The 18269-nt window shown below is 31.4% G+C and overlaps 1 protein-coding gene across 3 annotated transcripts in view; it reads left to right on the top strand.

Moving 5' to 3' along the window:
- Nucleotides 1-18269, top strand: part of LOC114329818 (bestrophin-2) — a 219901-nt gene that overhangs the window by 165986 nt on the left and 35646 nt on the right. The gene's annotated exons all lie outside the window — the stretch shown is intronic.

The raw sequence follows: 18269 nt of genomic DNA, 5'->3' as shown, positions 1-18269 counted from the left end.
TGTATTATGATTTATTTCAATATTTATGTAGTATTGTACTGGCGTAAGTCAGTATATGAATGTTTTCTGCCTTTTAATACAAGTAGTAAGTTATAATTATTGAGCAGAAAGTGAAATTATATTATTATAGGTAGGTAATACAAACGCAAAAAATTAAAATACACTTTATCCTGATAAAGTGAGTGTTGAACTACTAACGATTTTGGGGGAAATGGGATTAAAGCACTGTGTGGTATCTTTAACAGAATTTATGACACTGAGATATTGCCAACTGATTGGTTTCAGTTGACATTTGTCATAATGCCAAAGAAATGTCGTGGAAAGACATGCTGTGATTATCAGACCATAAGCCTGATATCACGTTTTGAAGATCTTCCTGCGAGTAATACACGATAGCACAATATTTATAGACGATACTAAAGGAGAGATTTTTTTGTTCCTTTTTTCTTAAAAAAAAAAAGGTATAAAAATTCCTGAACAACGCTTGAACCATCTAAGGTACGCTGGAGAAGGAATTTAGTCATCTCCTCGGAAATAATGGCTTCCATGACATTACCAACTACTGACAGCAAGCTAATCGGACGATAATTGTTGGGATCGAGTTTGTTGCCTTTTTTAAAAATAGGGGTGACGGATGCTAATTTCCAACTAGGGGGTAAGGAATTCTGGATAAAAGAAGTCTGCATAATTAACGTTAAAGGTATTGCAAGCGTGTCTGCGCATCTTTTTAACATTTTTGGTGTTAAACCATCTAAACCAGGTGAAGCGACTGTGCGAAGTTTCATTAAATGTTGTTTGACATGATCCACTGAAAATTCGACTTGCTCTAAGGATGCGCCGACACGGTTACCCCTAATAGGAGGTAGATTGCCATCATTCGATTCTTTAGTAAAAACCTGTGAAAATGCTAAGGAGAGAGTTTCGGAAGAATCTGTGTCAGAAGAGCATAAAGTCTGAGTAGGTTTTCGTAGTAAAGGTATGGACACTTTAGATGTCAATGAGGATCTTATGTATTTGTAAACTTTTTTAATGTTACCGCTTTCAATAACACTTGTTTCAAAATTACGTCTTAAGTTTTTAGAAATGTTTGTAAGTTATTTGAAAATCTGCGGTGGTTTTGAAAATCGCTGTAAAGCCCGGTCTGTTTAAATTTCCGCCAGAGATGTCGTTTGTGATTAATTTTTTCTGTTGCCGTTTGATTAATCCACGGTTTAAGATTGTTTTTATAAGTCTTACGGATGGTAGTATTTTTAGAAATTATATTGTGGACGGTATCGAGAAATACAGTCCACATTGATGAAGGGTCGTTTAAGTCAGCAAAAAACAAATTCCAGTTGATTTGAGAGAATTCAGCGTTGACTTCAGAAAAATCGGTTATGGTGTATGTTACAATATTATTTTTGTGGGGTAGTATTTGATTGAATTGTATGTGAGCCGTTATAACTTCATGATCTGACTTTCCTATAGGAGATATAAAGAATTGAAGAATGAATTAGCGGAATCTGTAAACCATGAAGTAGAAATTTGTCATAACTTTGAAGAAAATGATCAAAATCTGCTTGACCTGCAAGCAGAATCAATTACTAAAGAGTCTGGTCGTAGTGTAGATACCATTCCGGTTTAAGAACCAACCTCTACAGATAAAGAAGTAAGCTTGTGCGATGTTTTCCCAAGTACTGTGCATGGAAGTGACCTGAAGCAAAAACTTATCCAGGCAGGACCTTTTCAGCATGATGGACCTTTTCCAAGAGATAAAGATCAACAGGTAGATGTTTCTCAAACCACGTTTACACCTTAACCACTAAGGGTGGAATGAAGCTAAAAAGAAATTGGTTGTGCTACTCTAAAATAAATGATAGTGTTTATTGTCTTCCTTGCTGGTTATTTTCTGACCATAAAGAGACTTCGGTCATGGAATGCATTTGCATTAAAATGCGTTTTCAAAAGGTTAAATATCAAACACTTTCCGGACCCCCTCCACTGGGGGGGTATGCCTCCACGGCCCTCCGGTAGGGGGCCCCCAAATCACATTTGCCCCGGGGCCCCCAACATCGTACTTAGATTATACAAGTAAAAAAAGATTATACAAAAATCATGATTTTAAAAGAAGATCGAGATAATACATAGTTTCACTCAAATTTAATGTATATTTTATTATTAATTGTTTGTGTGGGAATGGTTCGAATTAAAATGTAGTTATTGTAGCCGTGTTCATGTACATGAAATGGTGTGTAAGCCTTTATTAACACGAACCCATTTATATTTTCGGCGATTGAAACTATGTTATAATTGAAAAGCATTAGTTCCACCAGCACATACGCGGGATTTCATCTGAAACATTAGCGTTTTTTGCAATTTTTTGCAACGTGATTCGTCAACTATCGAACGCGCGCGTACTGAGGCTTGAAAGAGACCAATTCAACCGGATTTACACCAACTTAGATAATGACGGTAATAATGATAGATTTTCCCCAACGGAAATCAACCGTATTTACAATCAAAATGAATGCATCCTGCTCTGCTCGTCGGCAATTATTTTCATTAAAATATAAATCGTATTGTAATTTACATATTGTTTTCTCGTTAAATAGTGCGGCCGATATGTGAAACAATTGCACATTTAATGATACAAGCATATAATTTGGACCACATATACTACACATATAAAGGTTTAAATTTAGATATGAGGCCATTTCAGATTTTGCCTTTTACAAAAATGGCGGGCATTCAAAATGGCGGCTATACATATGTGTTTAATAGTATCATAACTTTTGAACGAAAAGCCCGATTTCAACCAAATTTGGTATATAGGTTCTCTTTTTGATTTATAAGATGGATGTGGTGAACCAGAAGAATCGGTTTACCAGAAGTTGTGTTTTTACCTACGGTTGTTTATGTAAAAATATGTTTTTTTTTCAATTTTTTCCCTCTGTATATATTATTTTTTCAAAAAGGTAATACCGCAATTGAAAAGAGCGTAAAAATATTTTGTAGAAAATATTTTGATCTTTTTAGTTATGTTAATTACCATTTAATAAATGCATAACGTATCTTCACATGTACCTATGTGTGGCAGATTCGTACAAATATTATAAGAAATATTGTGCATTTAATGGTAGAAGCATATAATTTGGACCACATGTACTAAGCACATTAAGGTTCAAATTAAGATATAAGGCCATTTCAGATTCTACCTTTTACAAAAATGGCGAGCATTCAAAATGGCGACTATATATATGTGACTAATAGCACGATAACTTTTGAACGAAATTTCCGATTTTACCAAAATTTGGTATATATGTTCTTCTTTTGATGTGTAAGACCAAGGTCTTGAACCGGAAGAATCGATTTACCAGAAGTTGTTTTTTACCGATTTTTATGTAAAAGCATGTTGTTTTTTTACCAATTCTTTCACCCTGTATATATTAATTTTTCCAAAAAGTTAATACCGACGTTAAAAAGGGCGTAAAAATATTTTTTAGGAAATATGTTGAACTCTTTAGTTATGTTAATTACCAATTAATAAATGCATAACGTATTTTCACATGTACCTATTCACCCATGTGCAGCCGATTCGTGCAAATAATATAAGAATTATTGTGCATTTAATGATAAAATCATATAATTTGGACCACACACACTACACACACAAAGATTCAAATTTAGATATGAGGCCATCTCAGATTTTGTTTTTTTTTTTACAAAAATGGCGGGCATTCAAAATGAATCTGCTGCACATAGGTAATAGGTACATGTGAAGATACGTTATGCATTTATTAAATGGAAATTAACATAATTAAAAATTTCAAAATCTTTCCTAAAAAATATTTTTACACTCTTCTCAATGGCGGTATTACCTTTTTGAAAAATTAATATATACAGGGTGAAAAAATTGAAAAAAAAAACAACATATTTTTACATAAGAAATAGTAAAAACACAACTTCTGGTAAACCGATTCTTCCGGTTCAGGACTTCAATCTTATCCATAAAAAAAAAGAACCTGGATGCCAAATTTGGCTGAAATCGGACTTTTCGTTCAAAAGTTATCGTGCTATTAGTCACATATGTATAGCCACCATTTTGAATGCTCGCCATTTTTGTAAAAGGCAAAATCTGAGATGGTCTCATATCTAAATTTAAACTTTTGTATGTGTAGTATATGTGGTCCAAATTATATGCTTCTACTATTAAATTCACAATAATTCTTATAATATTTGCACGCATCTGCCACACATAGGTACATGTGCAGATACATTATGCATTTATTAAATGGTAATTCACATAACTAAAAAGTTCAAAATATTTCCTAAAACATACTCTTACGCTCTTTATACTATATACAGGGTGAAAAAATTGGAAATAAATTATTTACATAATATAAAATAGTTTTACATAAAAAACCAGGAAAACACAACTTCTAGTAAACCGATTCTTCCAGTTCACGACAACGATCTTGTGAATCACAAAAAGAACCTATATACCAAATTTGGTTAAAATCGGACTTTCCATTCAAAAGATATCGTGCTATTAGTCACATATGTATAGTCGCCCATTTTGAATGACCGCCATTTTTGTAAAAGGCAAAATCTGAGATGGCCTCATATCTAAATTTGAACCTCTATATGTGCAGTATATGTGGACCAAATTATATGCTTGTATCATTAAATGTGCAATTCTTAATAATATTTGCACGAATCTGCCGCACTATAAACTGGTAGCTAAGCAGTTAAATAATAAATAAAGAGATCTTACCTACATTAAAATAATACGTAATCTGAGAATATTCTTTGATTGCTAAGTAATTGATTATAGTGTGGCAAAGAGTTATTTACATTTATAATTATATTTGACCATCACATCGAAGCAAAAGCAGTAATTCATTCACTATCAATTACAGAAATGTACTACAAAACAACAAAAAATTAGCAAATGTACTCCTCCTCCTCATTCCTTGAGTCCTTGAGACGGCATGGTGACACTCTAAATATTGATATAGAAATATTACCAGAAAACATCATTATATGTTGCTGTCCCTATTGGCTGCGATCCTGTTAATCTGGGCTAATTAGCAAAATACAAGAAAAGTTATTTACCAGCAATTTTATTGCTGGAATCGAATCTTATGATTGTATAATATATTAATAATATAGGTATGCAAAGTCCGCAGATAGTGTGCTACTTTTTTTATAAACAAAATGGCGCCCGAAAATCGTGTTTTTTTTTTCAATTTTTGCTCTATAACTCCAAAGATTTTAATTTACACCAAAAACACCCAAATAAAAATTCAACGTAATTAAATTCTGCATAGAAACGTGTTTTTCCCGATTTACTTCGATGAAAATTTTCCCCGGAAAATGCGGGTTTTTCCAACAAAATCTTTAATTTTCAACTAAAATTTTAGATAAGTAATTATTGTTTATCAATAATTAAATAACTTGCTAATATAAAAGCTCTTTTTGTATAGATTATAATTTCAGAAGCCTATGGAAATTCAATGAACAGTTTAGCAACAATTGAATTGTCAATTAAAACTTTACGGTCGCTATAATAACCACAATTTTTATGATACATAAGAATAACTATGATTTTTGTATGAAATAACACTGTACTTATCTAATGTACTTTACACTTACACAATTGAAATTGGACTATTTAAGCAGCCTCAGGAATATTTTAAAATTATAAACAATTTTTTGGCTTATAATCAAATGAAATATCTCGGGAAATATTAAATTAAATTAAATCACGAAAACGGTATTGGAAAAAAGCGGCAGAACGCTTCTTTTAAAACAAAAAACGTTTAATTGTGATGAGTAGTTCCTGAGATACAACCGGTCAAAGTTGACCGGCATTTACGGCAAAGATATAAACAATAGGGTCATAATTTTCGAACCATCACCTTTTTATTTTTGTCCTCTTTCTCCTCACCAATTTTCATATCTTTAAAATACTCATAGCATATATTATTATAATAAAAACTATCGATATTACAAGTGAAAATTGCCAAAAATAGCAAAATTCCAATCAAAAATTAGGTTAGAGAGAATGTAATCTCAAAGTTCAAAATCGGTATACGTTAAAAAAATGCATTTTCTCGGCTTCCCATGGAGCAATTCAATCTTCATTCTTTTTTTGTTTCCAAGTAACTCGAGTAGAGCCATCTAATTAACGCATTATTAAATGTCAAACTTGTTTTTGTTTTGTTATAATAGATTAATTTATTTATAAGAAAAGAAAACTACATATTTTTTCCAGTTGTTGACTTTTTTTAGATAAACTTACTACAAGTGTACCTTTTAACGTTAAAAACACAAATATTCTTATTTGAAAGCTGTATAATTATTTAAACAATCTTTATTTAAACAAATTAAAAATTTTTGTTATAATAAATAAATTTATTTATTATAACAAAACAAAAGCAACTTTGAGATTTAATAATGCGTTAGTTAGATGACTCTCCTCGAGTTACTTGGGAACAAAAAAATAATGAAGAAAATTGCTCCATGGGAAGCCGAGAAAATGCATTTTTTTAACGTATACCGATTTTGAACTTTGAGATTACATTTTCTCTAACCTAATTTTTGATTGGAATTTTGCTATTTTTGGCAATTTTCACTGGTAATATCGATAGTTTTTATTATAATAATATATGTTATGTTATGAGCATTTTAAAGAAATAAAGATTGGCGTGGATAAAGAGGACCTAAATAAAAAGGTGATGGTTCAAAAATTATGATCCTACTGTTTATATCTTTGCCGTAAATGCCGGTTAACTTTGACCGGTTGTATCTCAGGAACCACTCATCATAATTAAACGTTTTTTCTTTTAAAAGAAGCGCCCTGCCGCTTTTTTTCCAATACCGTTTTCACGATTTAATTTAATTTAATATTTCCCGAGCTATTCTATTTGTTTATAAGCCAAAAAATTGTTTATAATTTTAAAATATTTCTGAGGCCGCTTAAAAAGTCCATTTTCAATTCTATAAAGTACATTAGATAGGTACAGTGTCTTTTCGTACAAAAATCACAGTTATTCTTATGCATCATAATTATTATTGTGGTTATTATAGCGACCGTAAATATTGAACTAACATTTCAATTGTTGCTAAACAGTTTATTCAATTTCCATCGGCTTCTATGTGACAATTTTCTTAGCAAAAGTATAGGATATTTGGAGTCGATTTAACAAGATAACTGCAATTATGCATTTTTTTAGGTGTGTCACATTTATTCCGGACGATCTATTGCATTGGTGATCGTTAATGATTATCTATAAGCAAAACTCATTTTACCCTTTCACCGAGCAGTAAAACAGATTACGCTAATTTATAGATCTGTATGGCTATTATTCCTACTTTGATAATAAAATGTGCGTAGAAAGCTGTGTTGCAGTCAAGCATCTGTGACGCATATAATAAAATATCAGATGTATTCTACAACTTCATTGTCTTAATGGTAATTGAGTGAGTAATTGAACATGACTCTTTCTTCTGTTCAACTAGAGATAAATGTGGTACATGCAATTTATTTAATTATATATTATGTAAATATGCGCCGGTTATACGCTATCACGGAAGCACAGAGATTTTAATTTAGTTTTATCGTTGTATGTGTCAATATAATCTAAATGCACAAAATGCTATATATAATAGAAATATTGTAATGGAAATAATAGAATTGAAGAAAAAACTCTACGTTCTTTGACATTAATAATGGTCTTATACAGGGGGCGCGCTAGCGTGTCTCCTCTTTATTGCCTTGGAAAAGTCAATCAGAAAATTAAATATTAGGATGAATGGAACTATTTTTAATAGTAGGGGAGGAAAGTATGCTAAATGTGCAGTCACTCGAGCGCTTTGGGGACCTATTGGGTTGTGAAGAGTAGACCTAAAACCAAAAAAAGTTAAGTAAATTTTGCATTTTAGTGGGGGCTTTCCATTTTTAATTTAATTTTCCATTTCCAACAATCGTTTTTTCCGATTATAGCGCCATCTATCCATAATTCGAAAAAATAAGTTTCAAATAAAAGTTACTTATTTTTACGCAAGGAATCCGAAGCTGCAATAAAAAATGGGGGCTACTATTTAAAATTTTAAAGTAACCCCCCCCCTCTCCGTGAGCAGTCGTGTTTGGTAGCAATCGATAGATTTTTGACAAATATTGAGCACGTATTTTTTAGTTTTTAGTCAAATCGTCAGATTTTTTGAAATATACACTGTTTTGCATGTACTTAACTTACCTTATCTTAATCTGACGATTTCGAGTTTTTCTAAGGATAGATTTTTTTTTTCGGTCCCCCCCCCCCTTAACGAACTGCCCTGTGTTAAGAGCTGATATAAGATAGAGGTACATCTGCAGGGCACCAGGTTTCTCCAAATATGATAATCTGACGCGCTCGAGTTGCTGCAAAAATCTCCGCTTGGGCTCCCCTACCATAACAGATCGACGCAAATTGTCGCATTCGCTGACGATATGGTTATAGTGGGCAGCAGTATGAGAGACATGGTGCAGTGTTTTACAAAGCTTGCGAACGCGGCAAGTGAATTAGGACCTGTGGTAAACGAGAAAAAAACCAAATATATGTTGGTTTCTAAAACCTCCCGAAATATCCAACAGAGAACTCAAATTAACAACCATACCTTTGAGTAAGTCAAAGACTTCACATTCTTAGATCGTTAGTAAACGCAACAAACACGACAAGCGACAAAATAAAAAGACGCATAGCAATAGCAAACAGAACTGGTCTCCAGAAACATTTAAAAAATAAAAATATAAAACGTGCAGGAAAGCTCAAGTTATATAAGACTTTAATAAGACCGGCTTTGATAATATGGGGCTGAAACGTGGACCTTATCTCAAAATGATGAAAGACTTCTAGGTATTTTTGAGAGAAAAATTGTTAGAAAGATTTTTGGGGTCGTAAATGAAAATGGGCTATGGCGTCGAAGATACAAGTTTGAACTATATCAGTTATACACCGATCCAGATATTGTGAAATTCGATAAAGTGGAGAGACTTAGATGGGCTGGACACATGGCTAGGATGTCAGATCATGAATACGCGAAGAGAATAATATTTTCAAAACCAGAGGGCACAAGAAGTAGAGGACGATCACGAAGAAGATGGATTGATGATGTGGGAGGAAACTTACAGTTCTAAGGGTCAGAAGATGGAGGGAAGTTGCCAGAAAACGACAGGCCTGGAGTCCTGGAGATGAATGGAAATATTGTGCAAATTTCTAAATACATACACATTAAATTATTAAATTATTATCTATAATATGTATGTATCTATAATATGTATACAGGGTGTTTCATTATTAATTGTCCATATAGTAACTGGAGAAACCTTAGAACAAAATACGAAGATTTAACCTAAAACATTTAAATAAATCCTTACTGAGTTGCAGGGTGTTTTATCTAAAAATTTAAAAACTATTTTTGCGCAGCATTTTAAAACTATTCGACTTATACTTTTCATACTTGGCAGAAAGTGCGACTACTATACACCCTACTAAATTATGATAAACAAACGTTTCTAGCTACTACCAGAGGTATACGACAGGGGTAGTGAATGGTTGACCCTTCTCAAATTCTACGCCTCTGGAGGAATTACTATTTTAGTGCCATTTTTAGATTCTCCAATACTTTCTACGAAAAATAGTATACTCCTAATTGGTAACGATAAAGTAATTAGTTTTCGAGATATTTGAAGTTAAATATGAAACGGCACAGTTATTTTGATTAATTTATGATATGATTCATATGATTAAAATTTAACCCTCCGTTAGTCGCTAGGACAAACGGAGCATCAAGAGTCGCTACGGTGTCAGAGACCAACAATTAAAAAAAAATAGTTATTGCTATAAAATTCATACAAATATTTTATATTGTGTATAGGAATGACTGAAAAATATTTTTGAAAATGTTTTATTGAAAAACAACAGATATAAAATGAAAAACCCTAGTATAACAATATACATATTATTTGTAATATAAAAATATTCGCTAGCTACCATTTCCCATAATTCCAACAAACGTTTTTGTTCGGCTTCAAAGGACATCTATAAATAAGATTTGACCAAAACTTACCGATAAAATGCAATAATAAGATGCTAAATCTTTACCTGAACTGCAAGTTATGCGAATAAAGTAATAACCGCACCGAAAATAGCTATAAAACTCGCACAACTGTACCCAAGTAGGTAAGAACGTATACTAACACGAGGTTAGTTGATAGGAAGAGGTACAGAAAGTGGCGATAGAAAAAACCAGTTATTTTGTAAATCCCGAATGAATAATTCTGTCGTCGGTGTGTGACACCGATAGCGACTAACGGAGGGTTAAAAATTATTTGTACCCAGTACTTTAAGACTATTTGACGTATCCTTATCATACTTGGCAGAAAGTGTAGGTACTGTACACCCTACTAAATTAAGATAAATAAACGTTTCTGGCTACTACCAGAGGCGTACGACAGGGGATAGTGATTGGTTGACCCTTCCCAAATTCTACGCCACTGACGAAATTGCTATTTTAGTGTAATTTTTTTATTTTTCAATATTTTTTATGTAAATAATATACTCTTCGTAACGATAAAATGATTAGTTTTCGAGATATTTAAAATTAAAAATGAAGCGACACAATATATTAATCAAAATAACCGTGTCGTTTCATTTTTAACTTTAAAGATCTCGAAAACTAGTAACTTTATCGTTACGAATGAAGAGTATATTATTTTCATAGAAAGTATTGAAGAATCCAAAAATTGAACTAAAATAGCAATTCCGCCAGTGGCATAGAATTTGGAAAGGGTCAACCATTCACTTTCCCCGGTCGTACGCCTCTGGTAATCGACAGAAAGGTTTGTTTAACATAATTTAGTAGTTTGTATAGTACCTATACTTCCTGTCAAGTATGAAAAGAATACGTCGAATAGTTTTAAAATGCTGAGCAAAAATAATTTTTAAATTTTTAGATAAAACACCCTGTAAATCAGTAAGGAACCCTATTTTATTTAAGTGTTTACGTTAAATCTTCGTATTTTGTGCTAAGGTTTCTCCAGTTACTATATGGACAATTATGAAACACCCTGTATATTATAGATACATAATTTAAATATTAACCAATAACCAGGAGTATATTGTTTTCACACCCTGGTAGTTCATTTTTAATTACATAATTATGCTATGATTGCATCTTTAAATAATTTCGTGCTTATACATAAAGTTGTTTACTAATTTTTACTATGTGAATTTCTGACTCAATGTCCATTTAAGTGTAAAAACACTTGTGGACTCTTTTGTTAAGAAGTGGCGTCTTTAATACATCTGCAAAAACTAAGAGCAGAACGGTATGCGGTAAGAATTCAGAATCCAGAATGGCGGGATATATTAAATAGAAGTTCACCCACGATTTTCTGAGTTCTGCTCTTTGCAATACTGGAAGGTTTGAGGAGGCACTTACAGTTTGTGGAAAATACCACGGGATTCCTGTAACATTTCCCTGTCAAAAATTAGATTTTCCATGAAAAAGAAAACAATATCGCTTTTTTAACATTTACTTGGTCCAAAAACAAGTTGATGTCATCTTCATCTTAGAGAAAAGGAACGAATTAACAGTTTCCTCAACGTTTAGTAGAGATTCAAATAAAATCCTACCAAGTATCAATTAAAGATTTATATCTTTATAATTGAAAATGGTGAACACTGATTTTAACAGAAACATAAAATATCGCCATACTCTTAATAAAGAGCAATCAGTATTGACTATCAAATAATAATGATTTATATCTTTTTGATTGACAATTGTTCCGCATTATGAAACCATTCAATTAAGTTTTTAGTTGGACTCGTCCATAAATACAAAATTATGGATAATAAACGGGCAGCGAGAGGAAAGTTTTTGCCAATAGCACATTTATATCAATTAGGCCTGGATACCGCGTACCAAAAAAAGGTTATTAATAGCAAGCTGAAACTTTGTTAATAGCTTAAAGGTGTCTAGTCTGACAAAATTTGATGTACGGGAACACTGGAACAGGGGAAGTCTTAATTGTGGAACAGGTTACAGGTTTCGAACGTTAGACTACGAAAACGTCCCATGTATTTTGTCCGACATAATTCCTGTCATTTGACATGTTCTACGTGTCGAACTTAATAAAATGCCCAACATGTTTGTCGGACCAACATTTTTTCTTATATTATAAAATATATAAGGTTTGCTATTGAATAAACTTAAAAACAGCCTGCTAGTTTTCACAATCATAAACTTGTCAGGATGACACGTTTCACAATTAAAATCCCGTTCCACAATTAAAACTTCCCCTGTTCCAGTGTTCCCATACATCAAAGTTTATCCGACTAGACACCCAGGGCCCCCCTGATCGGGCGTGCAACGCGTGCGACGCACGCGGGCGTAACCCCGAAAGGGCGCCAAACCGAAGGTTTGGTTAAGAAATATTTATTTTTAATGAGATAATTTTTTTATTCAATCTTAATTTTAATTTTTCCATTGACTACTAGAGAAATCTCAAAAAATTAAGTACATATTGTTTTATTACTGAAAAAAATAATTAAAATCTTATTTTATATTTGGTGTTAATAAACAATGTCTACTATTATTGTATTTTTAAAAACAATATAATTTTCGAATATCCGTTTTTCAGTATTAATGTTTTCTAAAGTAAAAAATAATATTTAGGGTGTGCTGCATAGTTCCAAATTTTATTCAATAATTATGGACTGTACCTCAGATTCAAGTGGTACAAAGCAAATAAGCCTAATTTTGAGTTATGTTGTATTAAACGATAATTCTAAAAAAGTTTTTTAGCTTGTCGGATAATATTTGACACTACAGGGAAAGGGTTATTTAATTTTGTAGTTGAACTATTACAAAATTTAAATATAAAAGACATGAGAGGTCAATTACAAAAATATATAGCAAGAGCTCGTCAATAAAATTGACTTTGAAGATAATATAAAAGGATTTGCTGCAGTCAAATCTAGAAAAATACCCATTTAATTCAATTTAGATTTAGCTATCGCTTTCTAGATTTAAGAGCGTAGGCCCAAAATTTCGGACCAATGTTTTTTAAATGTACTCATTTTTTTTTCGAATGCTTTGAAAACTAATAAATATTTTTAAAAAACTTAAACGCAGAATGAAAGATTACCTACATTATTACCAATGGCCGAAAGTCCATTAAAATAAACAAAAAGTTTTTTTGAATCATATATTTAAAATTAAAAATCATAATAATTTTTTGCTTTTTTTACCCCTTACTGTAACTTATTAAAATAAACATTATAGAAGTTTTCAGGGAATTTTGGCTCTCGGTAATAACGTAATCTTTCATTCGGCGTTTAAATTTTTGAAAAATACTTAAGTACATATTAGTTTTCTCAGGATTCGAAAAAAATGAATACATTGTGGATATAGTAGATTTAAGGGCGCTAAAATATATGCCGCACGCGGGAGCGCCCAGCCTTATAGCCCTGTAGACACCGTTAAACTATGAACAAATTTTCAGCTTGCTAAACTTTTTTTGGTACGCGGGATCCAGGCCTGTTATTGTTATTCAGGTAGTCCTATAATTAGTTTGTTGATTGTTTTATTTGCTCATATGTGCAAATATAATTGATTTTGCAATTGCCTCGTGGAATTATATCATTTATTTTGTTTATGATTACGAACGTACTCACTTCGTTACGTTAGTTATTAATTTTCTTAGTAAAATTATGTATAAAATAGTCGTTAATCGTTAGTTAAATAATTATCGATAAAATAAAAAATTTACATCGCACACATCTTATGGAAAATATAATGTCACTCAAATTCAATAAAATTTATACGAATAGATTCGTTTTAAATTAACGGTCAAATCTTATCATTGCGCCAACTCTTAATTATGATTAATTACGGCGCAAATTGCAATTAAAGTTTATCGAAATCACATTTTTGAGTCAGTAAAAGTGTCAGTTACCATCATTATTGCTCTGGGTGCTATTCAAAAGAGTTTAAACCCCCCGCTGGGCCTAAGCGAATTAGTGAAACTAATCCTCTGATTTATGGAGTACCGACAATTTGGGTGTTTTAAAATATTTTTTCTCTCTCTAACTTATGTACGTATCCATTTGATTTCAGATTTATTTATATAAATTTCTGCTCTTATTATTGAAAATATAGAGTTGGCGCAATGATAAGATTTGACCGTTGATTTAAAACGAATCTATTCGTATAAATTTTATTGAATTTGAGTGACATTATATTTTCCATAAGATGTGTGCGATGTCCTTTCTTTGAAAAACAATAGAAATATGAAACTGAGTTCATACTTATTATTCGACTATTTAACAAAGGGTCAGAAACAGAAAACGGAGAAGAAATTAATCATTAAGATATTAAAGGTTTATTCCAACCCGTCACAAAAACCGGTCTTGAACGGTTACGAGTATGCGCAGTATCGAAAAATGTGTTACTGCGCATAATTATTCGTTATTGCGCATGCGCGTAACGATTCCAGAACGGTTTTGTATCGAGTTGGAACAAACCTAATGTATTCGATTTTCGCATCGTTTATTGATATGGTGAGCCTATATTATAGGAACTAACTTTGTCATATTTTATCTGCTCTCCGTACCGTGTCCATGCCAATAATATGCAAAAATTAAGAAAAACGCTTTTATTTTGTAATTATATTGCTGTACAAACAAAAAGCACCTAAAGAAAAAAAAATAAAGGTGGTGTTCAATATGACCACCTTGTCTTAGGAAACAAGAATCCATTCTGAATGAAAATTTATCTAAGACTCTTCCGTAATTATGTCTTTCGGTTATTGGATAGTCCAGGGCCCCCGTAACCGGGCGTGCAACGCGTGCGGCGCACGCGGGCGTAACCCCAAAGGGGCGCCAAACCGAAAGTTTGGTAAATAAGAAATATTTATTTTAAATGAGATAATAATTTTTTGTATACAATTTTAATTATTTCATGAACAGCTAGAGAAATCTCAAAAATCAAATATTGTGTTATTACGGAAAAAATAATTACTCCCGTCCTGAAATGTTGAACTCCGTCAGAAATGTATTTTGTTGTTCCTTCTTAATTTTTTTCTTTGAAGTAGATTGAATTACATTACGCTTGGTATACCATCCAATCGATTTTATGTTGTAAACTAAAAAGCCACACTCAAAATAGTCAAGTAAACATCAAATCACACTCCTTGACGAGTAGAAACATAAATCATTAACACCCATAAAACGCAACTTAGCAGTTTACTCGTACAAAAAAACTTGCTGGATCAAGCAGTTTTACTCCTATAAAGTGAATCTTTTACTCGAATTTATGATAATTATCCTTAAGTAAACAAATACTCTATGAATAATTATGATTATGTATTTGATAATACCTTTTCCCTTCTTGTCTATTAGGCACAAACATTATTTACTGTTACTGTTGAACGGGTGGTTTCCTGCAGTGAAAGGTTTAAAATTTTATTTTATATTGAAATTAATAATTACGACTATTATTGCAGTATGCGTTGGGTTTATTCTGCCCTGATTTTAAACTTTTGTTTTAGTGTAAAAAATATAGGACAATGTTTTTTATTTGTTGTTATTTTATGTGGTGTGGAAATTAAAATAATAATTGTGAAAATGGTAAGTATCATAATCATTGCAGAGAATATAGAATATTAATAATTCATTTTAACTATAATCGGGTTTACTCTAATAAAATCTACAATTTACAATTTATTTTGAAAAAAATAAAATTAAGACATTGTGCCTACGTAACTTGGACCCATATGGAAAACTTTTTTATTATTAACTTTACGGAAAAAAATTATTCTTTATAAAATAGTTTGCATAGTCTAAAAACTAAAATACAGTAAGATCTCGTTTTATGCGGTGGATACGTTCTACAGAAAAGCGCATAAAAAAATCGCATAAAAAAAGACTTTACTTTACTCTTCTAATGAAACATAAAACTTTATGACACTTAATTAAATGTTTCAATCCAGAAATCAAAATGTGCTGTTTATTATACTGCTACTTGAAATCAGTTACATTTATGCCCGGTTTCATAATCAACTTAAAGTGAACATTAACTAAAGTTCACTTTAACGTTGACATTTTTACCCATATGAATTGCATTGATAAAGGTACCAACTTAAAATTTAAAGTCCACTTTAACTGATTATGAAATCGAGCGTTAAACTCTTAAATACTTAAACATTTAAATTTAATTTCAAAAGAATTACAGATTATATATATTATATATATTATACCTTTATATATATTATACCTTTCAATGCGAAACTCAGATTGATGTAATAGCTACATGCTACATCATGAACCAAGGGTATACCCGAATTGCAAACCCTCAGATTAATGACATCTGGATGGGAATAGTTAATATTAATTATTATACTAGTTATTAATAATAGAAATTTTTGGATGAAATACAAACCGCATAACTTCAAAATCGCATAAAAAAATCCGCATAAAAAGAGACCTTACTGTACAACCAAATATAAAATTGTATCGATCTTATACGAGTACCTATCAAAAATATGAATTTCGATCAAGAGTACCTTATTATATTTCACAATATCGAAAATTATTATTATGAAAAGTTGTTTTGTATTGTTGTTGTATTTAATGCTGAACAACTTTTCATAATAACTTTTCAATATTGTGAAAACTAAACGTACTTTGCTCTTGACCGAAACTCATATTTTTTGACATACCTCGTATAAGATTCCTAAAATTTGATATTTGATGGTTGTATCCTGAGTTCTAGACAATGCAGATCTTTTTATGAAGAATAACTTTTTCTCGTCAAATTAGTAATAAAACAGTTTCCCATATGGTTCCTAGTAATGTGGACACCCTATATAAAATTTGTTTGAAAACTTTGAAATGACAAAATATTGTTGTTTATTTACTTAAATGTATATTTTTAATTTAATATGCAGGGTTCTTCATTAATGTAGCAAAAAAATTCAAGTGGAAAGGCGCAAAATGTCGTCTGTCGAAATTTTCAATGTATTTTAAATGTGTTAATTTTTTTCGAATCCTGAGAAAACTAATAAGTATTTTTAAAGCATTCAAACGCAGAATGAAAGATAACCTTATTGCCGAGGGCCGAGAGTGACATAGAATAAATAAAAAGTTTCTTTTGAATGAAATATTTGCGATTAACCCGGGAACAATCGAGCCCTTTTCTGTCTCGTAATCGGTCGCGCGTTAGATTTTATCTAACAAAACGAATTTAAATACGAATTTACAACAAATTTTTAGTTTTGTAGTATTTTTATTTACTTGATATGTGAGAAATATTATTTCTAACAATTTTTATTAAAGCTAATTAATTCTCACCAAAGCCATAAATTCCAGAAAAAGAAGAAGATAAAAAAAAAAAGAAAAAAACCCACGCATTACTACACCCTTCCTCGAAGCACTTACGAGTGGAAAGTTATGTTGTAAAAATTTTCATTGAGCTATCACCAAAAACGAAAAAATGTAAGATTTTTTCTAACGGCGCGACTGATCCCATGTTAAAAATCACACTAAATTTTCTCTTTTATTTTCACCCCTGTAAGCGCCGGACTCCACTTGCGATTTTGTAGTCGCGCGATTGTTTTGTCTCGAAGATTGAACACATTGTTTCAAATACAAGTCAATCCACGATTATTTACTCGCAAATGGATTGACTTGTATTTGAAACAATGTGTTGAATTTTCGCGACAAAACAATCGCACGACTACAAATCGCAAGTGGAGTCCGGCGCTTACTTATTAAAATAAACATTATAGAAGTTTTCAGGGACTTTCGGCCTCAGTAATAATGTAGTCTTTCATTCTACGTTTAAATCTTTCAAAAATATTTATTAGTTTTATATAGTAGATTTAACCCTTAACTGGTCCGGTAGTGTAGCAGTAGCGTAACTGGTCTGGCGTCGTCTGGGAAACTACTCTTTTCAAGAAAGCAAAACAACACTCGAAAATAATTTTTTTATTAAGAATAAATGTTACAAACATACCTTGATATGTTTATATAAAAGTGAACGTATTAGATTTGGGCATTATTTTTGTTAAGAAAAAATATTAAAATAAAACTGAAATCCGCACAAATATTTGTGAAAAAGTACATAGTTTTGTAAAGTAAATAAAAAAAATATAAAAAACAACATGAAAAAAAATTTATTTCTAGGATAGATGTTCAAACTGCACTAAATAAATAGTTCAAACAAACTAGGTAAAATAAAAA

Source organism: Diabrotica virgifera, chromosome 3 (genome assembly GCF_917563875.1).
Source record: "Diabrotica virgifera virgifera chromosome 3, PGI_DIABVI_V3a".
Taxonomy (NCBI): domain Eukaryota; kingdom Metazoa; phylum Arthropoda; class Insecta; order Coleoptera; family Chrysomelidae; genus Diabrotica; species Diabrotica virgifera.
Note: the sequence above shows the minus strand (reverse complement) of the source record. Positions and strands in the feature narration are given on the sequence as shown.